Consider the following 25,948-nt stretch of genomic DNA (forward strand, 5'->3'; position numbering starts at 1 on the left):
TACAGTAAAGAAATAAGCAACAAAGGAGATCTTGGTGTTTTGATGTCTATGCTTGATTCTGGCAACATTAAAATGAGCCAAACTTTTAACAAAGAAGTTATTTTCATTTTAATAATTCCTGTGGTGAGTAGTTTGAAGTGAATTGAATGGAATGATTATTTCTCCATCTCTGTCTGTGACCTAAGTCACTAGTATCAAATGACCACCAGTTATTCCAGAGGTGATGATGTCAGAAACAAGGAGTTGGCCATTTTTACTTTGGGGTTGTGTAATCTAATTCCACATGGAAGCATGGTGTGACTTAAAATATTTAATGTCCAGGCTTTCTTTTTCTACCTTTTGCATGATGCAGTTAAAACTAACTAATACTGGATTTTTAACTTAGTTTCTGAACCTGTGTATGTGTTCCTTCAGCAATGTGCTCTATGTTGGGTACTAAGAATACAAAGTTTAATAAGATCTCTTCCCTCAGGGATGATAAATTTATAGCATTATGAAAAATCCAATAATCTTCTCTTTTGTGTATAACAAATTTTTACTTAGGAATGATTAGTGTGCTAGATAATAGAAATATATGAATCGACAGAGAAAACAATATATAGTCCTTGCTTCCCTCAATTTATACTCAGAGGAGGGATATGACAATTATACAGGAAAGCACTCTACAGTCACAATACTATAGCCTCTTCACTGTAAATAGAAAATTGTTTCTGAAATATAGGTTTGACTTCATTTTTTTTTTTGTCTGTTTGAATCCATTCAGTTGTACTCTTTTTGCATTACAGTTAAGAAAACCTAAATTGGGCCGGTGCCGTGGCTCAATAGGCTAATCCTCCACCTGCGGTACCGGCACACCGGGTTCTAGTCCCGGTTGGGGTGCCGGATTCTGTCCCGGTTGCCCCTCTTCCAGGCCAGCTCTCTGCTGTGGCCAGGGAGTGCAGTGGAGGATGGCCCAAGTCCTTGGGCCCTGCACCCCATGGGAGACCAGGAGAAGTACCTGGCTCCTGGCTTCGGACCAGCGCGGTGCGCCGGTCACAGCACGCAGGTCTCAGCAGCCATTGGCAGGTGAACCAACGGAAAAGGAAGACCTTTCAATCTGTCTCTCCCTCTTACTGTCCACTCTGTCGAAAGAAAGGAAGGAAGGAAGGAAGGAAGGAAGGAAGGAAGGAAGGAAGGAAGGAAGGAAGGAAGGAAGGAAGGAAACCTAAACTGGTTATAGGGCAACTTTCTTAACTGAATGTCTTAAGGAGTTGTCACCAGTCCCTGGTATTTTGGCTTGGGGCTGCATTACTCTAGCCCCTCCCTCTGTTGTCTCGTAGTAATCTCCCTTCTGTGCCTGTGTCTTCACCCTTTCTTACAAGGACAGCAGTCCTTATAAGTGTTCGTGCCAATAGACTCTGACCTCATCTTGATCACATTTGCAAAGACCCTATTTCCCAAAAAGCTCATATTCACAAGCATCAGAGCTTTTGACTTTACTCTATATTTTTATTTTTTAGGTACATAATTCAACCCATACCAGCCTGCTCTTAGGCCTCTCAAATTCATTTTCCTTCCATGTGCAAAATCTTCATCAGCACCCCAACAAGTTTTAATCCATTCTAGCTCCAAAATATCAAGTCCCCAGTTTCATCATGTAAATCATTCATGCATGATATGTGAGTATGGCCATCCTAGGACACCACCACTCCTCTCCATCTGTGGACTTGTGAAACAAATAACGCAACTTACCTGCTTTCAAAATACAGAGGTAGAACAAGTACTGGAGACATTCCCACTCCAAAAAAGAAGAAACAAATGAAAGAAAAAGAGATCATAGGTCCTAAGCATATCAGCAGCCCTGTAGAACGCATTCTGTTAGATTTTAAGGCCTTGTGACTTGATGGTCTATCCTCTGCAACTGTCCAGGAGGCCTGCCTTAGTCTGAAGGTTCCAGCCAGCCTGTGTTGCCTTTGTGGCTCTATTCTCAGACTCATTCTTCTCTCATTTTGTTCCATTTCTGCCCACTTAGTTCACACTGACAGAATTTCTATTGATATAAAATTCATAGAAAATATGTCTGCCTCACAAAATTTGTGGGGGTCCAAGCCACCATGTAAGAGGATGTTTGCCGTTTTTCCCGGATAGACATAGATTTCATTCCGACTCCTGCTGAGGTGGTTGATTGGACCCATGGTTTGCACACATAATTTATTTTGCAAACAGTTTTCTGTCCATACCCCTAGTTCCATTATCAGAGCATATTACTTGGATAAGTTGAGAAATTTTCAAATTATCAAGCGCTGGTATCTTTGCGCTAAACAGTTCATTTTTCAATATATCTCTTTCTACTCATAACAAACTATAAGGAGTGAAGAGAAGTCAGGGTGTTCTTTCCATGCTCTCCATAGAAATCATCTTTGCAAACATCTACATTTATCTCTACATGTTCTAGTTTCCTCCCAGTGGTAGAAAATAACAGCCGAGTTCTCTGCCACTTTATAACTGGGATCCTTTTCTCCCGGTGTCCAGTAACATGTCCCTGAATTCCATTTAAGGCCATGCCAGAACTGCCTTTATTGTCTGTGGTAGTTAATTTTTTTTTTTTTTTTTTTTTTGGACAGGCAGAGTGGACAGTGAGAGAGAGAGACAGAAAGGTCTTCCTTCCGTTGGTTCACCCTCCAATGGCTGCTTCGGCCGGTGCACCGCACTGATCTGAAGCCAGGAGCCAGGTGCTTCTCCTGGTCTCCCATGTGGGTGCAGGGCCCAAGCACTTGGGTCATCCTCCACTGCACTCCCGGGCCACAGCAGAGAGCTGGACAGGAAGAGGAGCAACCGGGACAGAATCTGGTGCCCTGACCGGGACTAGAACCCAGTGTGCTTGCGCCACAGACGGAGGATTAACCAATTGAGCTGTGGCACCAGCCTGTGGTAGTTAATTTTAGATGTTAACTTGACTGGATTGGGGGATGTCTAGATGGCAAGTGAATCTTTTTTTTTTCTTCTGGTTGTGTCGTGAGGGCATTTTCATGAGATGTTGGATGTGAATTAGTGCACTGAGTTAGGAAGCCCATCTTCAATGTTGGTAGGAGCCATCTCGTCAGTTTGGGGCCTGGATGGGGTACTGAGGTAGAAGATGAACAAATGTATTCATTCATATCTCTCTCTCTCTCTCTCTATTTCCCTCCTACCTCCCCCCAGCCCCATTCCCCGCCAGCCCTCTCTCGCACACACCTTCCACCATGGGACAATACAGATAAAAGGTCATCAACAGATGCTGGCACCTCACAACTAGCAGACTCCATAACCATAAACAAATTAATTTCTTGAATTTCTGTTCTTTCTAAATTTCCCAGGATCAGGCATTTTGTCACAGAAGCACAGATGGAACAGAACAACCTCATCTCAGTTCCAGGCATTATTCTGGCTGTGGCAGCATCATTGCATCTCTGCCTCCATCTTCACCCATCTGCCATCTCTTCTGTGTGTGTCTGTGCTTCACATGCTCTGTCCTTACAAGTTATTTTCCTCTTTGGGTCTCGTTGCTCTTCTTGTAAAGTGATATTGAGTTAGGACCCACACAAATCAAGTGTGACCTCATCTTAACTTGATTACATTTGGAAAGGCACTGTGTCCAAATCTGGTCATATTCACAGATACCAAGGATATGTTTTAGGGGCATATAATTCAACCCACATTAGTATACATCACTGTTTATTTGTAAATAGTAAAAGTATATACATATGACATATATTTACATTATATATATATATATAGTTTTCCTGTGGAATGAGAAATAGGCCTTTATATACACAGAAGCAGGACAGGGCAAGGCCGGCGGGGTACATGGTGTAGGGTCGAGATGCCTCGGGGCAGTGGGCCTTGTCTGCCAGATCTGCTCCTCCAGGATCCTCAGCTCACAGCTCACAATGGGTGCCAGGGCTGGGTCCAGCTCCAGCACCCTGGCAAAGTCAGCCTGGGCCTCCTGTGCATTCCACCCGGCTGCGGGGGCCTGGCTGCGCTTTAACTAGGTTTGCCGTTATCCTGGTACTGTTGAGGATGGAGGAACAGTGACCCAGCGCTTCGGAATACTCCTCGGCCACCAGCTTGCACCGGCTGTAGTTCAGCAGGAGGGGTGTGATCTGCTGGTCCAGCTGGATCCAGTCAGGGGACACAGGCTGTTTCTTCATCTGCAGGTTCTTGGAGCAGGCAATGGGGTTGTGGCACTTGGTGGTGGCCTCCTTCGCCTGCCCCTCACTGCACAGCCAGGAAGGTGGATGAGCACCACCACCTTTGCCTTCTCCTCATCCGTCATCGCGGTACCTGCCAGAGCTCTCCACCTTGAGCATCCCAATGTGGAAGACAAGGGGCTGGGGGTTGTGCTGCAGGGCGTCCGAGTCGGCGTGGCCCAGGGAGCTGTGCTCGTGCGTCTGCACCATTCTCTAGCACTGCTGCTGGCCCTCCAGGGGGTCCTTCCCCGGTGCCTTATTGCAAGGCTCTTGGCCACCAACAGGTTACAGGAGCACATGCTTGAGGTCGCAGAGGAACTAACTGGGTGTCTTGACCTGGCGCATGGTGTGCACGATGGTCTCCCACACAGGCGGCTGGAACCTCTTGCCGACAATGAGCTCCGTGGGCTTGCAGTGGGCCCCGGGCGCAGTCCAGCACTGTGCCCTTGTGGGCACTGTGCAGGGTCCAGTAGCGGAATGTGGCCTTGGTTCCATTCTGATAGCCGGGTAATTGTCCTCAGCCCTCCTGTCCCGTGCACTTTTGGATTCAGGTCCTCCCGGAGTCTTGTGATGACATCCGCCATCCTCCTTCCCCACCACTGTCTTTAGGCCTATACATATATGTTCAAATACTGGTAAGGACCACGGTGGGAGAAATATAGATTGTGGTGAATTGGCAGGGTTTTAACTAAGATATAGGGTGAGTAAATGCTCAAAGGAAGAGTTGGCTAAAAGGTCCAAACTAATGCTTACGACTGAAGTCAGGGTGAACAGAGGGCTAAAGAGGTTGCCGGGGTCTGTGCCATGAAGCCATGTGTTACCTTAAGAAGGCTGGAGTTATGTTGTATGGAAATGCTGCCACCAAAATGCTGCCACCAAACCTATTCAAACTGATGAAAGGAACGGTAAGGAAGGTGTCTATTTTAGCAAGAGTTCTTTATGATGAGGGCAACAGACTGACAAGAGACAAAGATTGGGGATGGAATGAAGGGAAAAGGAGAAGTTTAAAAAGAAATGGGGGAAGTAAAACCTGTAGGCTTGGTAATTGACTAAATTTGGTATGTGAGGAAAAACTGAGAGTTAAGAATGATATCCAGGTTTCTAGTTTGTATGAAGTATGATGCTGCCATTCATGGGATGTAGAACATAGGAGAGGACTGAGATACTAAGTTGAGGAGTGATGCTCATCAGTGATAATGTATGCATAATTCAATATCCTGCCATATGATATTCACTCAATGAATTTGTATCCTTTCTTCCTTTCTCTTAACTGTCTTCTTAATTGAAAAGCTTGTTTTCATGAGCTTTCTATTGTCACTGGTCTGTTTATGTATGATTAAAATTTTGTAAGGTTAAGCTTTTTTATGACCATTTGCCAGTTATGTAACAAGTTGATTTAACTATTTGTCTTTTTTAGGGAAAACTGAAGTCAAATTAGTATATGGTGTTTTGAAATTCCTTAAGGTACCTGTGTTTGAATAATTAAGGGATATAAAAAGTGACATCACATAGAGACTATTTCTTAGAATTTTCACTTTCTGCCACCTCAGTTGGGTCCTTTGTTTATTTGAGTATCATCTCTCTTCATGAAAGGGATTCTTCCATTTTGGGGCCAGTGTTGTGGTATAGCATGTTAAGTTACTACCTACAACACTGGTATCCCAAATGAGTGCCAGTATAATTCCTGGATGTACCACTTCAGATCCAGCTTCCTGCTTAGGCACCTGGGAAAGCAGTGGAAGATGGTTCAACTCCTTGGCCCCTGCCCAACTCTGGCCATTGTGGCCATTTAGGGAGAGAAACAGCAGATGGAAGAACTCTTTCTCTCTCTTTCCCTCTCTCTGCCTTTCAAATAAAATAAATAATAAATCTTTTTTAAAAAAAGTTTTTTCATCTTGATAATTGAATTTGTGAGGTGGGAGCTTCTATAGCTTCCACAAAAAAACTTTTTTGAAATTATGTCCATTTGATCTTTCCTTTCAAATTAAGCATAGACTGGGGAAAAAATCTATTTTTGTTTTTCAAGAAAGATTTAGTGAAGCAAACTGGGCAGAGAATGTCTGACTTACAAACAATTTTCAAATGTGCTATATGGTTTGCAACATTCACTCATGCATATCACCAACTTTTGTGCCAATTCTGTGAGATAAATTTATTTCTATATTATAAATTGAGGAGATTCAGGCTCATAGAAGATCATACAACTAGAAGAAGCCAAGACTATAATTCACAGCTTCATTATTTTTATTATGTAACAGCTTTTATTCTGAAAAAAGATATCCTAGTAATGAATCATAGTTATTGGCACACTTCTTTGTTAATAAAGTTTTGACTGGGGCTGGCACTGTAGTGCAGTAGGTTAATCCTCTGCCTGCGGCACCAGCATCCCATATGGGCACCAATTCGAGACCTGGCAGCCCCGCTTCCAATCCAGCTCTCTGCTATGGCCTGGGAAATCAGTAGAAGATGGCCCAAGTCCTCGGGCCCCTACACCCACAAGGGAGACCGGGAAGAAGCTCCTGGCTCCTAGCTTGGGATTGGCACAGCTCCAGCCATTGCGGCCATCTGGGAAGTAAACCAACAGAAAGAATACCTTTCTCTCTGTCTCTCCTTCTCACTGTCTATAACTCTACCTCTCAAATGAATAAGTAAAATCTTTTTTTAAAAAATAGAGTTTTGACTACTTTAAGCAGGGAACACCATTCCCTATAGAGTTCTTTGTTCCACTAAGTGAATTCTCCAACAAGGACTGGAAACTTTCTTAACTCGTCCTATAATGCTTTATTTCATGATGGATTCTCAGGCTTCCTTCTTTATAGGGATACTGAATGTAAAACAGTTTTATCTAATAATATTTTAACATTATTAGTGGTTACACAAACTACAAGTTTGGCAGTTTCTAAGACTACCCTCACTTGTGATACCAACTTCATTAAGAATCTCCAAAACCACCTTCAGTTTTGGTGATTCACTAGAAGGACCCACAGAAATCACAGAAAGCCATTGTACTACAGCTTATTACACACACATACACACATACACACACACAAATACTTATTAAAATCTGCCACAGAAAGAGGTGCATACAGCATGGTCCAGGAGAGTTCCCAAGACAATATCTAGTTCAGTTGTGTAGAAAGCATTTACTTCAGCAACAAAGTGTGACAGTATGCCTTAGAGTGTTGCCAACCAGGGAAATTACATGAGTCTGTGTGTCCAGAGTTTTTGTTGGGGCTCAAGCTCACCAACCATCTGAGTGGCTGACCTTAGTTAACATTGCCTCCAAAAGGCCAAGTTGATATCATGTGGCTCAAAACTTCCACCACAGGTCACATTGTTTGGACAGATTATTTGGTGTGGCTGACAGCCCCCAGACAAAGAAAGATATTCTTACTGGTTGTGGTATTACAAAGGCTTACAGATTACCTCTAAGGAGCCATGAACAAAGACCAGACCTCTCTTTGGACAAAGTAATGACTTATTGAACAGTGGCTTTTTGGAATTATTCATTCATTCATCCAACACATATTTGAGGCTTACTATGGTCACTTAAGCTTTTCCCTGAGGTGTATAGCAATAAAAAGGACTCAAGCCCTGCTTCCAAGGTGCCCATAGCCTCAGGTTTCTGCACCAATCATAGCTAAAGAACAAATATCCACTATGTTGCTTCCACTTACTGTGTCTCTCTTTGGATAATCACCTATTACTAAGAGAATTTCATCAGAATTACTGTAATATTCACACCAAATAGCCATTCTTTTTTTGAAAAGGAATGTAATATAAAATAGTAGCTTCTTTGGAATATATTCTAACAGTTGCTCTAAAACTTTAAACATATAGTTACCATATGACTCAGTAATTCTACCCCTAGATATATACTCAAGAGAATAAACTCACACCACAAAAAAATATTGTACTTAAGTGTTTATAACAGCAGTATTCCTAATAGTGAAAAGGTGGAAACAACTCAACTAACCATTGGTTGATGAATGGATAAATAAGATCTGGTCTATTTGTAGAAGGAAATATAATTCCATAATAAACTTTAAAACATCATGTTAAGTAAGAGAAGCCAATAACAAAAGGCTACTGACTTACTCTGTTTTCTGTTGCCATAACAAAATACCTAAGACTGGATACCTTATAGATTTGTAATGAGCAGAAGTTTATTTGGCTACTGGTTTATTTGGCTTATGGTTCCAGAGCAGAAGCTAGCATCCAGTGAGGGCCTTCTGAAACATGACGTTGCGAAGGGCATCAAATGTCAAGATAGGGCAAGTGTTCTACCTTGGAGTTCTCATCCTCTTTTTATGAAGCCACAGATGTCATTCTGAGTTCCCCACCCTCATGACCTCATCTTAGTTATTTCCCAAAGCTCCCACCTTCAAAAACCATCAGTATGTGATTGGGAATTAAATTTCTCATACATAAACTTTTGGAGGCCAAATTCAAATCATAGCAGCCATGAGTCCTGTCATTCAATTTATATGAAGTCTGCAGAAGAGGTAAAGCTATAGAGACAAAAAGTGTATTAGTGGTTACCTGGGGTTGGAAGTCAGAGAGTAATTAGACTGCTAATAGGTACAGCGTTTCTTGTGGGGGTGATGAAATTGTTCTATGAAGATTTTGATAATGGTTTCACAATTCTGTGAAAATATTAAAACCGTTATGTTAATTATATCAAGATGGATTTTTTTAAATGTAAAAGACTCAAAAACCTGTGGACTAAATTTGTAGACTGCAATAGCTGTGAGGGTGATTTGATATCATTCCTTGACACAGTTAATGAGACTAACCCATTGGTCTAACTGGGTATTCCCTTCTATTCATTATTGCTCCAAAAACTCATTTCTGATCATAAGTATTTCTATATATGAAAAAATGATTTGGAAACTAACACAAAGCAGATCTTAAATGTGTGTATGCTGAATGAATGCATAATGGTATCAGGTCAGAAGTTGAACATGTTACTGTTTTATTCCTTTTTTCACTCCTAAAAGTAAATATGAGAGGGTTTTTAAAACTTCATGGAAAATGCATATTTTCAAAAAACTATGCATGTATTTCAAAATAGTTTTGTACCAAAGTAAACATAGCTTTCTAACTTTTTTCATTTCATTTGTAAGGCAAAGAGAGATCTTCTATCTGCTGATTAGCTTCTCACATGCCTCAGTGGCTGGAGGTGGGCCAGGCAGAAACCAGGAGCCCAGAACTCAATCCAAGTTTCCCACGTGGGTAGCAGAGACCCAAGTACTTGAGTCATCATCTGTTGCCTCCCAGGTTGAGTATTAGAGGGAAGCAGGAACTGGAATCATAGCCAAGATTTGAACTTCTCAAATGATGTCAACCACTGTGCCAAATGCCTCCTTAACTTATTTTTTAGTTCCATATTTCCACAAACTTTTTGGAGTTCTCTGGTAGGTTTGGATTTCAGAAGATATTTTCCCTAGTGTAGTAAATTCTCAAAGAAGCATTATTCATGCAGCTATGCTGAATATTAATTGATGCTGCCTTTTTCACTGAGTGATTTCACAGAAAATAGTTTTGAAATGGAAAGAGAATTCTGAATCTTGCAGTTTAATCCTTCCATTTTGCATTTAAGATATTTGAGGCCCAAGTAGGTTCAATCTGTTTTTTTTTTAATGTATTTTTTTATCTAAATGGCAGAATATGTGTGTGTGGTGTGTGGGTGTGGGTGTGTGTGTGAGAGAGAGAGAGAGAAAAAGAGAGAGAGAGAGAGAGAGAGAGAGAGAGAGAGAGATCTTCATTATGCTGGTTCACTTAAATGGCTGCAGCAGCTGGGCTGGGCCAGTCCAAAGCCAGGACCCAGGAGTTTCTTCCAGGTCTCCCACATGGGTTTAGGGGCACAAGAACTTGGGACATCTTCTGCTGCTTTCCCAAGTCCATTAGCAGGGAGCTGGATTGGAAGTGGAGCAGCTGGGGCACAAACCAGTGTCCATGTGGGATGCCAGCATCACAGGTAATGGCTTTACCTCCTAGGCCACAGTGCTGGCGCCTGGTTCAAGTGATTTTTAAACTAGATTGTCATGTGGACCTGAATTCAGCTTAAGGAATATGAAAATGAGTGTAATGATATTCTGTACCTAAGAAGTATGTGGTCTTATAGTGATGAAATTATTCCAAAATAAATTACTATAATTAGCAGTGCACACTTTGGGCTTGAATTTGGACTGAATCAGACAATATAAGTTTGAAATCTGGCTCAGAACTTACTATCTGTGTGATCATGTACTAAATGAAGCATCAATTTTCTTCTCTGTAAGAGAGTTAAGAGTTTCTAATATAAGAGCTGGTATTCACTGAGTACTTATGTGCCAGGCACTGTGCTGTATTGCACACGTGTTACCACTTTTAATCCTCACAGGAAGCTGTATGGGGTGATATTGTTACCATTTTAATGAAATTTAGAGATTCCTGTTGTTGATTCATTTACTCAACAAAGTTTTTTACTGATCACATACTAATGCTAGGCAAGTACAAGTAAACCAATAGTTACCTTATCTGAGAAGGTTCTGAAAAGCTCAGGACCATCTCCTTAGCCCTGGTAAACAAGAAACTGATGGTAGGAATGCCCACATTCTGACTTCTCTCTAGCCTTCTAGGTAACAAAACATTCAAGTGCATAAACAGGCAATGCAAGTACAAGTACAGACACAATGGGTGCACACAGGAGGAACCCAGTGATTCCATTTGGAGGCGTTGGGAAGGGCTTTGCTGTCCAGCTCTAAGGTCAGCCTCTTCCCGAGGCACCGCAGTGAGTCCTTCAGTGACCTCCCCAAGACAGCTAACCTTCTTTCCCCTGTTTTGGCACCTATTTTTCTCTGGCTTCCTTTGTCTTATATTTCATGGCCATCTAACCAGCTAGAGCTGGAAGAGAACACATTTTACTCTTCTTTAGTTTCTTTATATTATGTCGCTCAAGATGACTTGCATGCATACATGGTTCAACAAGTCAATAAATCTCTCTGTTGGCTATTTTTGTCTCTTGATGACCAAGCCCTTCCTAAATTGCATAAATTATTCATCTGAAAATGTCTTTTTATCTTTTAATAAGTTTGGCTTTGTTCTCCTTTCCTTCAAGCTGTGAAACAGAGCCTGTTTATGTGAGCCTACGTATTTTTGTTATATTGTAGGCATGAGTTAATGTGACAATTTGAAGTTTCCTGCCATACACTTCTTATTTGCCATGGCTTAGGAGATGGTCAAGAGCAGTTCAGGACCTTCTCCAGCAAGATAACTATTGGTTTGGTTTGCCTAGTATTTCAATCAGATCCTCTGGATGAACTCTTACTGCTGAAGACATTAGATCCTTCTGGGGAGTTGAATACACAAAATGCAAGGTTTCAAAAGCCCACAAATATCAGTATCTCAGTGTGATGTAGTTTTTTCTCCACCATGTATTAGAAAATAGATTTGGAGAGTATTTGCTTCTGTAGACTAAATTAGATGATCTTCAGTCATATTCATTTTAATCAGCTCGATTCCTTATAACTGCTATAGTTATCAAGTTGTAGGCCATAAAATATTATCCTTCCCAGAAACTTGAAGTGCAAAGTTTATCAGAAATTGGAAAGATTTTAAACTTTGTCCTTGGTTTTTTAAAGAGCAAAGTTAAATTAATAATAGGCAAAGTAGAACTGAGGAAACCTTTTTGAAATTGGGTGTCTTATGACACTTCAAATGCTTGTTTTTAAATGTTAAAAAATCAAATTCAAACATGAAAGGCAATTAGCAATTATATTTGGGCTGATTGGCATATTTCCAAGGAAATATCAAGTTAAATAAAGGGATGATTATTTTTAACTGTTGTAGCTACTTTAATTGTCAAAATCTCTAATAAAAACAATTTAAAGCATCAGGCACCTTCCAGATTTTGAGCCATGAACATAATTTTACCCGCTTTAGCACATTCATGGTTGCCAGAGACTTTCCTGGAGCAATGCTAACAAGGGCTGCTTGCCAGAATCAGGAAAATCCACCCAAGCACCTAAACTCAGTTTAATAAACCCCACCTGTCCTTTCTCTTGCCTCTTTGATTAGACAGCCTTGAGGAGCCCAAATCACAAAGGAACAAACTGTTTTTGCTGTGGGTTCCTTGTGATCCAAGAGAACACTTAAGAATCTGAGAAATCTAGGGAGAAGACAAGAAATGGTCTGGCTGGTTCATTGAACAGAGAGGCCAAGACAAATTCAGAGGTCTTGGGGGGATATTTTGAACCTCTGCAGAGCTAATCTCAAAGCAATGGCTTTGAAAGAGACCTTTGGGAAACCATCTGCTGAGTCTCTTCATTCTTATGGGTGAAGACATCAGTGTCAGAGCAGTGAAGTGACTTACCCAAGATCTCTCAAGTAAGTGGCAAAGCCAAGACTCAAAGCTACGAAGACTCAACCTAGGTCTTCTGGCTCCAAATCCCAAGTTCAGTGCTGTTTATTTATCTGTATTGAGAATGCTTTTCCATGTGTGTGTTTCTAGCAACCTTTAAATGAAAAGTATAGTGTATTTTCTTTTTACTTGAATTATTTCATCACTGTTGTTAGGTGCTTTAACCGTTATTAACAGCATTTTAGTCCCTGGGCTAAATTTCCCTCCCTTGTGGCCAAATTATCACAGGAACATTCCATTCACTTAAAAATAGTTATATTATAAAACACAAGTGGAAAACCTTGCCAACAATGCAACATTCTAAAAACATAATTCTCACCATTTCCATTCCTGCATAAATGCCAAGTGCAGACCTAGTGCACCTGCAAGCTGTGGCGACCTCACTGTGGCTGGCAAGTGGAGGCTGGCTAGTTCCATGTGCAATTGGGTTTATGATTGCAATTGAGTACAGCTTAGTTTTCATGCCAGCAGAGTTACAGGTGATTTAAAGAAAGAGACAGATATTTCAGGGAAAGGAGCAGAGATGGAGAGGGGAGGGAAGCTTGGGAAGAAGTGGCCAAAGCCACATTAAAATCAAGGAACATAGCAGCATTTTGTTTTCTCCTTTTCAATCATGCTTGACTACAATCCTTCTCTCTGCACCCAAGGTTCTCATGGAGGGGGAGGATTTCTGCCTCCTCTCAGTTCCTGAGGCAGAAACCTCAGAATTCATGTTGATCCCTCCATACACACACCAGTGTTCTAATAGTGCCACAACGTAATGTCTATGCAGCCATTTCCACTCTTGATTGTTAGAATGTTGAGTGGCCTGCACTAGAAGTCAAACACGTTTCCCCCTGCCTTTTATTATTGTTGACTAGAGATGGCAAGGATGTACTTTGCTTGGTTTGAGGATACAATTTAATGACGTAAAAAGACAAAGACACACTAAGTGGGGAAGGGAGTGAAGTTCTACCAACACCTGTCTTTCCTGGAGATGTACCTTGGGGAAGCATATACATCCAGTGCCTAGGGGTGGCTACTTAGGAAGTAGGATCCTACCACATTAGAGAACATTGAAAGCATTGCTCACTTAAGCAATGTGCGTGTAGAGTTTCATCAAAGCTATTTAGGTTCAGCCGCCTCTTTCTGCGGTAGAGTAGCAACCCCTAAACCAGTGGGGGCTGTTTTGAGAACATTTGAAGATGCCTGAATCCACAGATAATACTGAGCCCTACATATACCGTGTTTGTCCCAATACATACATGCCTCATGTGTTTAATTCACAAATTAAACACGGTAAGAGGTTAACAATAATAATGAATAATAAAATACAATAATTATAGCAATATTCTGTGATAAAATTGCCAGAATCACTACTCTTGCACTTTGGGACTGTCATTAAACAAACTAAACGGTTCTTGAACAAAAACATTTTGTTACTAACATGATTTGACAACCAATGAATTGGTAGCAGGTGATGGTTCAAGTCCTTGGGTCCCTGCCACCCACATGAGAAACTCAGATGGAGTTTGTGGCTTCTGGTTTTATCCTGGCCTAGCCACCACTGATGTGTGCATTTGGCATTTGGGGTGTGAATAGGTGGCGAAGATTCTCTGTGTGTGTGTGTGTATCTGATTTTCAAGTAAGCGAAATAAATAAATAAATATGATATCTCCAGGGCAGGCATTTGACTTAGCAGTTAAGGTGCCTGCATGCCACACCTGTGTTACTGGGTTCGTTACTCAGCACTGGCTCATGACTCCAGCTTCTTACTAATGTGGACCCTGGGAGGCATCAATGATAGCTCAAGTATTTAGGTTTCTGCCATCCACATGGGAGACCTAGATTGAGTTTCTGGTTCCTGGCTTTGGCCCCAGCCCATTCCCAACCAGTGCAGGCATCTAGGAAGGAAACCAGCAGATGGGAGCATACTGTAACTCTCTCACAAATAGATAAATGCTTTTAAATATAGTAGTTGCAGCAAAAAAAATCCAGTTCCAAAATATGTCATTAAAAATTTCACAACTGCAACATTTGGTCTGTCCTTCAACCCAGTAAACATTTGACAGAGCTGAAGAGCTGCTGCTACTGCCTTGAGATGGTGCCTATAACTGGGACCTGTAGTTGTCTGCATTCCTGACACTTGCCCACAGGATGTATAAGTTAGGTATTTCTAAAGGAAGAAAGAACCACATCATCTGTTATCATGATATTGATAAGAATAACATGTATTGAGCAACACACACTATCAAGTACTTTCATACCAGTTAAACCTCACAGGAAGCCTATTTATAGCCCAAAATGTTAATTTGCCTGCCCATGATCACATAACTTGAGAGTATCAGAACTAAGATTTCAGCCCAGATCTGTATGACCTAAAGCTTGTACTTTTTGTCTTGCCATTTTGCTTCTCAGAATGACACCAGATAGCCAGCACTGCCTAAGTTTTAGGACTATATAAAAATCCTTAACTGAATGCCAGAATGGGATCCTATTGGCCACTGGTTTTCCAATGTTGTCAGGAACAGGGGGAAGGAGATGCTTCGTTTCCACTGGCAAGGTTCCTTCTACTCTGATTTTGTTCTCCAGTTAAGGAGTAGCTATAGGGGCTGGTGCATGTAGCCATTCTCATAGGTAGAAAGAACTCTTATGAAAATGTGTTCTGAGAAGACTGAATACACATTAAAGGCTTCAAAAGAACCTTTGAATATGAGGCAAGGAGCAACTACTCAGAATTTTTAAAACTTAATGTACGAAAATGTAATATCTTGACCTATATATATGAGTATTTAAAAAAAGAAATTCATGGGGCTGGCGCCATGGCTCACTTGGTTAATCCTCCACCTGCGGTGCTGGCATCCCATATGGGCACCGGGTTCTAGTCCCGGTTGCTCCTCTTCCAGTCCAGCTCTCTGCTGTTGCCCAGGAAGGCAGTGGAGGATGGGCCAAGTGCTTGGGCACCTTCACCTGCATGGGAGACCAGGAGGAAATACCTGGTTCCTGGCTTTGGATTGGCGCAGTGCTGGCCATAGCAGCCATTTGGGGGGTGAACCAACGGAAGGAAGACCTTTCTCTCTGTCTTTCTCCCTCACTGTCTAACTCTGTCAAATAAATTTTAAAAAATTCATTTGTTTTGTCTTGTGTTATATATCTTGTTTATGATATCTTTCTTTTTATACTTGATCTTAGCCTTGTCTTATCTTTAAAGCCTGCTGTTTCTCAAAACCAGAATATTGTAGATTTGCCATTGGTTTCCTTTTGCATTATTCTTCATTTCTGTTTATTTTCTTTCTGATTTATCAAACCTTAAACTTAATATTTTGATTTTTCCCCTGTACTTTTAAAAGCTCTTGGAATACATTTCTTAACAGTTTACTACCATACATTCAAACTGTAAGATAGGAAAATAAATGCCCTTCCCAGCAAAATATGTACTCTGTTTTAGAGTTCATTTGGTTACAAGCAATAGGAACATATTCTCCTAAAAGTGATAGATTATTAAAAAGATGCATTTCAGTGATAGAACCATCAATTATGAATTTAGGAAAATCAAAATGGAAGCTGAAGAGCTCAGCCTCAGAAAGCACAGGTACTAGGGCAGCTTTGAAGTGTTAGATACAGACGTGCTTGGAACTGACAAAAAAGTAACCTGGCTCCAGTCATACTAGGTCTCCTCTAGCTCCAGTTAATTTTCAAATTCCCAGGAAAAAGAATCTGACCCAGTCTAGTTGCATCTATCATTAAATTGATTAGTTATAACCAGAGGATGGAACAAGTATTATAGTCACAACCAAACGAGGGAATACTATACATGAGTATGGGCAAAGTGCCAGAACTAGAATTTTAAATTTTTTCTTTTATGTTTATTTATAAAACAGTTTTAGTATGAGAGTAGATTTTATTGAGTGAGTGTTAACTTCTATATATACACAAGTAGGTAAGTAGATAGATAAATGGACTCATGGATGTAGAATACATATGGAAGTTGATAGCTTCTGATATAATACAATTGTTGATAGAATATTCTTAGAATATTTTAAAACCCTGGTCTTTAGTTAGTTTGAGTTTAGTTTTGTAAGTATCCTATATCTTTTTCTGCAATAGAAAAAAGTAGAAGGCAGTGGTTTTGCAAGTCACACCAAAGTTCTCCATTTTCATGATTATTAGTAATTATAATGGCAGTGTATTATGGGCTTATGCCTAAGAAATGTCTCCCTAGTTTTACATGGATGTGATGTTGGCACTGCCTGCTGTCCATAAGAGAGTAGTTATATCTCAGCCATTCCTTTGTTCCATCTTGTGTGCTTTGGTGAGTAAATGAGATAAGCTGGAAATGCTCAGAAGTTAACACTGATAGACAAGCCATGGAAAACCTCTGACTTGATTCATATTAAAATCTTTGTGTACTAGGACAAGATGAACCTTCTGCTGCAAACACGAGCTTCCTCTTTTCTTCAGCCAAAAGTTCACCAGGGTTCAGTTTCTTAATGGATTCCAGCAAAGTTTTGTTGAACTGTACAAAAGAAGTTTCTGGTTTGTAGCCTGGAGAAATGTGTCTAGCACAGTACCAGCACTGGAATCAGGACCCAGACCAGGCTTCTAGTCTGGTTCCCATTTTAGGGGTGCGGGGAAGGTGGGGGGACAAGACTTGGCAGCCTGATTTTATTGTTCAAAAGTATTGCTGCCATTCTTTTAATTCTAAGCTCACATCTCACCTCTTCCATCAACCCTTTCTAGGCTGATGAGAAATCAGCCCCATCTGTACCCCAAATCTAGTACATATGACACATTTAGACACTTACTCAAACATGTCAGGCACAGGCAATTCTCAGTTGTCCTTATTGATAAAGGGGTATGTTCCTATGCAGAATCTATTGCTATCTCCAGTGTGTTGAGACTTTTCTTCCTCTGAGAGAGGTGTACGACAACATAGCAACAAGTAGGTCAGACATTGAAAAGTGGCAGGACTGGAAGGCTGACCTGACTGAGGCGCAACCAATGTGTTTGTGATGGTGAATTTTCTCCAAATTGCTGATGCCTACTCTCTGAATAGTCCTGTTTTTCTTCTTTGTCTTAGATCTGTGGGCACTTTCTGAGAGGAGAAAATAAGTCATTTGAATAACGGCTAATAATATTTTTGTATAAATTGAGAGGTCAGTTTTTGACTTTTCAAGAACACCAGAGTACACATTTTAAAGACATATGTGGCATCCTCTTTCTTTTGGCCTTTTTTCAATTCCCATTGTTGTAATTATTGTTATGATTGTCATGACTAATAACAGTAGTAGCTTCTCCTGCTGTTAAACTCTAAGAATTACACATTCCTTGACTGACCCCTCACAACAACTTTTGAAGGTGTGGTTGGTACTATTTTATAGATGAAAAAGCTAAGGCATAGAGAGATGAAATTACATGGGCAAAGCCACGCTAATAAATAACAGAACTTGCATTCAAGTTTAGACCTGTCTAGCTCTAAAGCTACATACTTTGCTATGCTGTGCTACACTGTGCTATGCTATTATCTATTAGACTATATTACTCAATACAATGTAGTATGGTTGAGTTTATATAAATCTTACTCACTGGATGAAAAGTGAGTACAAATGTAAGGGGCTTTGTATCTATAGAGGAGACTGTGGGACTAGCTGGTATTGATAAAGATATTACTACATAGCTCCTGAACATTTAACTTCTTTGTATATAATTAATTATGCATGTCTATCTTTATATTTCTCCCACTATTTGTTGTGTGTCTCTTGCTTTTATACCTCCTACTCTTCTTTGTTATATTATGATAAAATATAACTAGTATATAACTTGCTAATTTACTACATCTTTAAATATGTAGTTCAGTGGCATTAAGTAAGTTCACATTTTTATGCAAGTATCACAATCAGCCATCTCTAGAATTTGTTTATCTTCCCAAACTGAAACTCCATACCCATTAAATTTATCTCTACCTTCTGTTAGTAAACACCATTCTGCTTTCTGTATCTTTGAATTTGACTACTCTGAACATCTCATATAAATGGAATCATATAATACTTGTCCTTTTGTGTTTAATTTATTTCACTCATATCTTCAAGTTCCATCCATGTTGTAGCATCTATCAATTTCATTTTTATAGATGAATAGCATTCTATTGTATATACAACATTTTATCCATTTGTTGATTAGTGGACATCAGAGTAGTTTCCATTTTTTGGCTATTGTGAATCGCACTGCTATGAACATGAGAATACAAGTGTCTATTTTATCCCTTGCTTTTAATGCTTTTAAGTATATGCACAGAAGAGGACTTGTTGGATTATATGGCAATTCTCTGTTTAATTTTGTGAGAATGTGCCATACTGATCTTTGCAGTGACTGCACTGTTTCTTGTTCCCACCAGCACTGACTCTACTCTCGCGTGCATACCACTGATTTAGGAAGTTCTCTCAGGCACAGTGGTGACTTTTGAGCCTTCACCCTTCCACAGCTGGTACAGTACCATTGTGTAACTGCGTATTGGGCAAAGGGCTAGCGTATTGTGATGGAGAGCATGATGCTGACACTTTGGCTTCTCTGAGCCATTTTTCAAGTATTCTGGCTGGAATTCTTCTCCCCTATAGCTTCCCTTTTTTTTTTTTTTTCCTTTGCTACCCCCAAGCTCAGAAAATAGCCAGGAAAATCATGATATGTATGCCTGCAGGAAAGAAATAAAAGTATAACTGTGACCCTTTGCATATCAATAAGGTGCTGCAGAGAATGGCAGCCTGCTTATCAATGCGATGTTGATTTATGATTACAGGTACACATTGAGCCGGCTGAATCCACATCTGCAATTTCAATGACTACTCACAAAATGGAGCCTTTTTCTCTTAATATCTAATTAGACTCCATGGCTAGCACTGTAGTTCAAAAATCAGTTGTCTCTAAAATAAAATTCTAATGCTCCTGCCTAGGAAGTTACCATTTGTGAAACCACCAGACCAGGAATGCAACGTTGACCCTATGCACGTTTTAAGGCTACAATGTGTTTATTCTACAGTGGATTCTGCACCCCACTTTGGAAAATAAGAACAAAAATGGGCCAAATGTTTTAGGTTCAGGCCTTAAGGAGCATATGTGGAGTGGGAGCTTCTACATAACTCTTCCAAGTATCCTCATTTTGTACTTGCATCACCCCAGCTACTACAATCTCGAAGACTTTTCGAGCTAAAGCTGCCAATTTTCCTGCTTTTGTGAGGTACCTAAATAGAATCTAATGTGAAAAATACCTCATTCACATGTTTTCCAAATGTTTGTATTTTGCCTTTGACTCAAGGATTGAGACTTCAGTGTAAAGGTGGTTTTTGATGTCAGAACACACTCTCCTTGCCTGGAACCTCGGCTGGAGCCCGGCAGGGTGGTACAAAGCAGAAGTGGATACTGTTTGTGTGAACCAAGTATTCAAGTTAGCATGCTCCTCAAGCAGCATACTCCAGTTGACAATGTTTCACTGTGGGTTTTCTTCTTTCTAACACTACATGGCATGAATCAAAAGTTCACGGTAGGGTCATGGTCACTGGCTTTTGGCAGGACTTGGTGAGAAGGTCTCTGCAGCATTAGGCTGCCCAGATGTGAGCTGTGTTTTGTCTGAATTCAGTTACAGTTTCCATTCCCCCACCCCTCCCTCCTCTCTGGGTCTTAGTCATGCCAGCCGCTATTGGGGACGCTTTCCCCTCCATTTAAAGGTAATGACCAAGGCAATGCTGAAGTTAGGATACAGGAAAGATTGAGAACAACTTTGTAGGGGAGTGGTTTTCAGACTATTAGAAAAAGACTTGGGATCTTTTTGGAAGTTTTTATCCCACAAGAAGCTGTTCTTCAGAAGTGTCTTTCTTGAATGCCTTTAACTTGGTACTAAGAACCAATTTGAGTCAACAGAATTAAGATGTTCATGGTGGGCTAGGTTTTAAGCAATGCTAAAAACACTCCCTCAAAGACATTTCTGTAAACATTCGTCCTCATATGAGTAGCTGGTTAATGTGAATGATAATACTTGAGCTCTTTTGAATTGAGATGAGGGTGCAAGTATACTTTAAAAAGCTGCTGGAAAATTGAATTATAAGTTTAACTTGCTGTCACATAATTTAAAAATCCATGCATATGAAGGATCTTCAAAAAGTTGATGAAATGCATATATTATGAAAAAAACTATGTGTGGATTTCAGTCTTTTGAATCTAAATGGATTCATCTTATATTTTCCATAAACTTTTTAAATTACCCTTCTACGTTGTTTTCTAAAAAATCCTCTATTTTATTAGGTGACCTAGTATAACAGGAATGGCCAATCAGGAAAAGGCTGGAATCTTAATTCTGCCATTTTTCTCAGTAGGTAACACAGAAAGTTGCTTTGGTTTTGTCATCTCTATTGTCACAAAGTGTGTTTTAGAGGCCTTGTGAACTCTATAAAACACCTAATAATACCTGACCCCTAGAAGCTGCTTCATAAACATTATAATTTTTCCTCTCCACTATTTATTTGTTGTGTCTTCTTGACATCAGATTTGATAAATGAAAATTGTCTGTTGCCACATTCTGTTCCCTAGTATAACTTCCTACTCCTCAGAATAACTGTCTGACAGTGTTTATTTTCTACCTTTCTGCCACATAGCCATAAAACAGAAGCCTTTGTGATTTCAACTGTGAAGGCCACATTTTACTGAGTCAGGCAAAATTCTTGTCTTAAGGAAGAAGAAAATCAGCCACCAATGAGCCATCTACATACAGTTTTCTCTTGATATAACTCATTAGAAAAAAATGTTCAAGTTGGAAATTGGCTGAACTCAACACTCAAATATTCTAGGAAGCACCATGTTGATAAAAATCCTCATACTGACATGCTGGAGTTTGGATATGGTTGGTGCCCCCAGGTTCATTTACTGGGAACTAGTCCCCAGTGCAGCCATATGAGAGCTGAGGGAACCTTTCAGAGATGAGGTCTAATATGAGGCCCTTAGGTTATTGGCAGTGCTGCTCTTGGAATGGAATCCTGCTCTCCCAGAGCGAGTTCGCACAAGAGTGAGTTATTATAATATAAGAGCTGAGCCTGACTTCTGAATCTCTCTGGCCTTTGTTTGGGAATCTGATTACTGAATCCCCATGCACTCCCACCACTGCTACCCACCATGAGTTGGCACAGCAAAGAGAGCCTTTGACATACTGTTTGGGCATTTTAGCCCCCCCAAACAATGATCTAAGTAACTGCTTTTATTTATAAAGTTAGCCTTCCTTGCAAATTTTGTCTTAGTGATACAAAATGGGTTAATATTCACGCAAACACTAGCAAATGTTTCAGAGAAGACAAGCTTAACAAGCAGATTGAAGAGATGTGGACCAAAACCCAGCATAATATTATAGTCATTAGATTCTGAAGAGAGGTAGAAAGCAGGTGATGTCTGGAAGGGGCATCTTTTATTGCTTGCCGGATAGAGTTAACCACTGGTCCCAGTTGGTTGTACTGATGTAACAATTCAACTTGTTTACAGGTTTTGTGGTAGCTGATTTCTATCTGCCGAAACTTATTTATGTATGTGCCACAAATCTGAGTCATGAAAGCACAGATGCTCCCTTGTTTAGCTCTGAGATAGTTTAATGCTAGATGATGGTTGAAGACTATCCCTACAGGTGCACTTTGGAAGAAACTTGGTCTTGGAGATCCTGTATATGGTCTACAGTAGATACCATAAAGCACTTGATGTTAGCTTGCATAGGGTTATGTCAAAATAAGTGAAAGTCACCCAGGGTGCAGTGAATCCTATCATGGCTCCTATTCCTGATGGGACAAGCCTAACTATCATTTTTGTCTTCCTTTGTTTTAAAGGTTTTTGAAATATTATGTGTAGTGATCTCAAGTTGTAAGGTAGAGAGCTGGTCTATAACACATTGCCCAGTGAACTGTATGTTATCTTAGCACCTGTGGAGTGAGCCTAAATAAGGAGACAATTTTAGCCCTAGGAAAAGGCTTTGAAGGGAGGGAATTGTTTGGATGATCACAAATTAACAGATATCTATCTGTTGTTCAAGCCTGTCATGATTAAGAGCACATTAAAACATTGGTGGATGCTGGTCACCCAGTGGGTACCAGAGACAACAGTACACTGTTGAAAAAGAGAGGGAGAGGGGAGAAGGGAGAGGGGAGATGGAGGAGATCTTATAGCAAAATGGGACTTAAGTGCTTGGCAGGCTTTTGGTAACAGCATGATAGTGGGATTTTATATTATAGGAACCAGGTATCAGTGACCTGCCCTGACCAAGGCCGGCAGATGGAGGTGTGATAGGGTCTGGAAGTCCCTGTGAACCAACAAGTAAGGGTTCTGGTTCTTCCTGTACACCTGTACACCTGCATACCTGCAAGATGGGAGATGGATATCTGTGTGAATCCATCAAGTAATGGGGGCTTGAGGAAACACACGGACTGACTCAAATGTCCATAGTGATATAAACAGCTGAAGATCAAGTTAGGACACTAAAATCTGATGGTTTGACTGTGATTTGAGTGATTCTAAGGAAGAACCAAAACAATGCAAGGGAAAGGATGTTTTGGTAAACTAAAAGTGGTGACTGTGGGTTTGCAACACGTCGCTGGACTTCTACCAGGAGTGATCATATAGAATGATATCACCTGGATCCTCATTAATGGGAGCCAAAGTCGGGGCTGACCTCGGTCCCATAGGAGGCTGGTGATGATATAACCAACAGTTATTCAGACTTTGGCCTGAGGCTATGGTCTGTGAAAAGACATAAAATAAGTTGTCTTCCCAGGCAAGGCCCAGTAAACAGCTTTGAATATTGGCAACAAAGTTATAGAAAGAAAAAGAGAACAAATAATCTTACTCATTTGGGGTATGAGTATGGTATTAATTTTTAAGAAAACAGTCTTGGGGATTCTGACTGGAGCATTGGTTAAGGTAAGAATCAGCACAATAATTGAAGCAATATGAAAAAGTAGGCCTGGAGTTAAGGATGGAACTGAGTCATCTATTTCTCCAGTGGTCCTTGGTAGGTTCGCAGGTATATGAAGCCTCTTCTGCTGATTCCTGTAAAATTGATATTAGGGTTGTTCTAAGTTTGGAGAGGTCACAGTTGATGTTTTATGTCCATTGTCAAAGGCCCCTCTGTGTTAAAAGTTCTAAAAAACTAAGCGTTGCCAGTTGCAGAAGTAGGATCAAATGAACTGATACATGATTATTTGGTCTGGAGTTGGCTCTGTTGTCTCCTGGCAGTCTTCTGGCTGGCTTACCAAGAAAGATGGCACTGGACAGTAAAGTCTTCCCAGTGCCCAGGTTTTTTAGTTCACATCAAGAAAGAATTCATGAGCAAGTTGGAGAACAGCAAATAGCAAGAATCAAATATTTTATGGAGAAAGTGAAGGTGCACACTTCACAGCCCAGAGTGTGGGCTCGTGGAGGGAGAGAGGCCAAATTGCATGTTTTATACACAACACATGCAGATGAAATGTTACATGGTGTACTATAGCCAAATTATAATTGTTGCACGAACCACTCAAATTTAAACTCCCAAATCCCTTCTCTCCTTTCCCATAGTCAATCATGAAGCAGTAAAGTTAGTGTGTTAGTCCACTTTTCATTACTTTAACTAAAATATCCTAGAGGAGCTTCCAGCAAGAGAAAAGATTGATTTCAGCTTATAGCTTGGAGGTTGCAGTTCAGGACCATGCAGGCCCAGAGCATGGTGCATGGTGTCTAGTGGAAGCAAGTCATGGTGGGTGTGGAGGAAGGATCACATGGTGAGCCAGGAAGGACAGAGGGCAGCTAGGCAAAATTTAAATTCAAATCATCAGCCCTCTTGTGAAAACTACTCTCCTGCAGCACAGCCCAGTGACCCAAAGGCCTGCCCCCAGACTTACCTCTCAGACACCACAATTGGATCAAGTGTCCCCTAATTCATCAACCACTAAGACATCAGAGTTTAAACATCTGCATGAGTTTTGGGGCAACAAGTCCTACTCAAACCAAACAGAGCAAAGGGCCCAGCTTTAGGGTATAATGAGTTGAGTCACCACCTGCAGTGCCAGCATCCCATATGGGCACTGGTTCAAGCCCTGGCTGTTCCACTTCTGATCTAGCTCTCTGCTAATGTGCCTTGGAAAGCAGCTGAGGGATGGCCCAAGTGCTTGGCACCCTACACCCATGTGGAGGACCCAGATGAAGCTCCTAGATCCTGGCTTCAGCCTGGCCCAACCTCAACCATTGTGTCCATTAAGGGAGTGAACAAGCAAAAGAAATCTCTGTCTGTCTGTCTGTCTGTCTGTGTGTATGTGTCCTTTTCTCTCTCTGTAGCTCTACCTTTCAAATAGATAAAATAAACCTTAAAAAAATGCCAGGCACAAAAGCAGATAATTTGAGTATGTTTCAAGGGATTAAAGAATGGCATATATAAAAATTTTCTGTAAAGATAACTTTCTAAATAGTTTGGAGAAGCTTATTAAAACCTATAATTATAAAAACTTATATTTCAAATATTTCTAATTTAAATATTCCTATTGCCATATGATTTAACTTTACTTTTGAATTAGATATGTGCTGAGTGTTGAATTCTGTCCAATTTGACATTTTAGTTCCAGCTGGAGTTAACAAGGACCATGATAGGAAAGAATAGAATTCATTTATATGTATGTGAGTGGGTGGTTAGTGGGATTTTCTTAATCTTTCTGAATGGGAAAAATGTATGCAGTCATTTCTTTTTCTCTCAGTGCCTTTGAGTGAACTTGTTTTTGTCTAAAATAAAAGAAGAAATGGTTTAATTTGCCACTGTCATAATAGTGCAATGATTCAGCAAAACGCAACTGAGTATCCTAAACCCACAAGCCAAGTGTTCTAAAGGGTGGCCAAATTGACAACTGTCAGCCTTTGTCCAGCCAATTCCAGTCACCACATTCAGCAGCTAACCTTTCATCTGGCTCAGAGAATTTAGGACACATTAAAAAGCAACCAGTCCACTTTTCTCTTAGGACTTTGTGACTCCTTTTTGATTGGCTGAATGCTACTTCTGCTTAATAAACAATTAAAGTTCCCAGCTTCAGGAGATCTACCTTTTCTTTTTAAAAATTTAGGTAACTTTTGTTCTGGCTTGTATATTTACATTCAAGGAGTCTTCTCCATTAAAATAAATAGATTTTTAATATTTCATATGCCAAGTTGGGTTGATAGGCACCCACTTTCTTTCATTACATTCAACTGTTGTATCAACACATTCCTAAGTGGAGCCTCCAAGGGAGAAAACCATCTGCAAGCTCTTGCTCAACCCCTGTAAATATGTCTTTCCCAGGAACCCCAGTTTTAGCAGAATGACCTAAAGAAACCTATT

General features: G+C 40.4%; 1 protein-coding gene and 1 pseudogene across 6 annotated transcripts in view; one reads left to right on the forward strand and one right to left on the reverse strand.

Annotated features, from left to right (window-relative positions):
• Positions 1–25,948, forward strand: part of ADAMTSL1 (ADAMTS like 1) — a 1,062,044-nt gene that overhangs the window by 730,588 nt on the left and 305,508 nt on the right. The gene's annotated exons all lie outside the window — the stretch shown is intronic.
• Positions 3,951–4,792, reverse strand: LOC108176468 (AH receptor-interacting protein-like; annotated as a pseudogene).

This window comes from Oryctolagus cuniculus, chromosome 1, assembly GCF_964237555.1.
Source record: "Oryctolagus cuniculus chromosome 1, mOryCun1.1, whole genome shotgun sequence".
Taxonomy (NCBI): Eukaryota; Metazoa; Chordata; class Mammalia; order Lagomorpha; family Leporidae; genus Oryctolagus; species Oryctolagus cuniculus.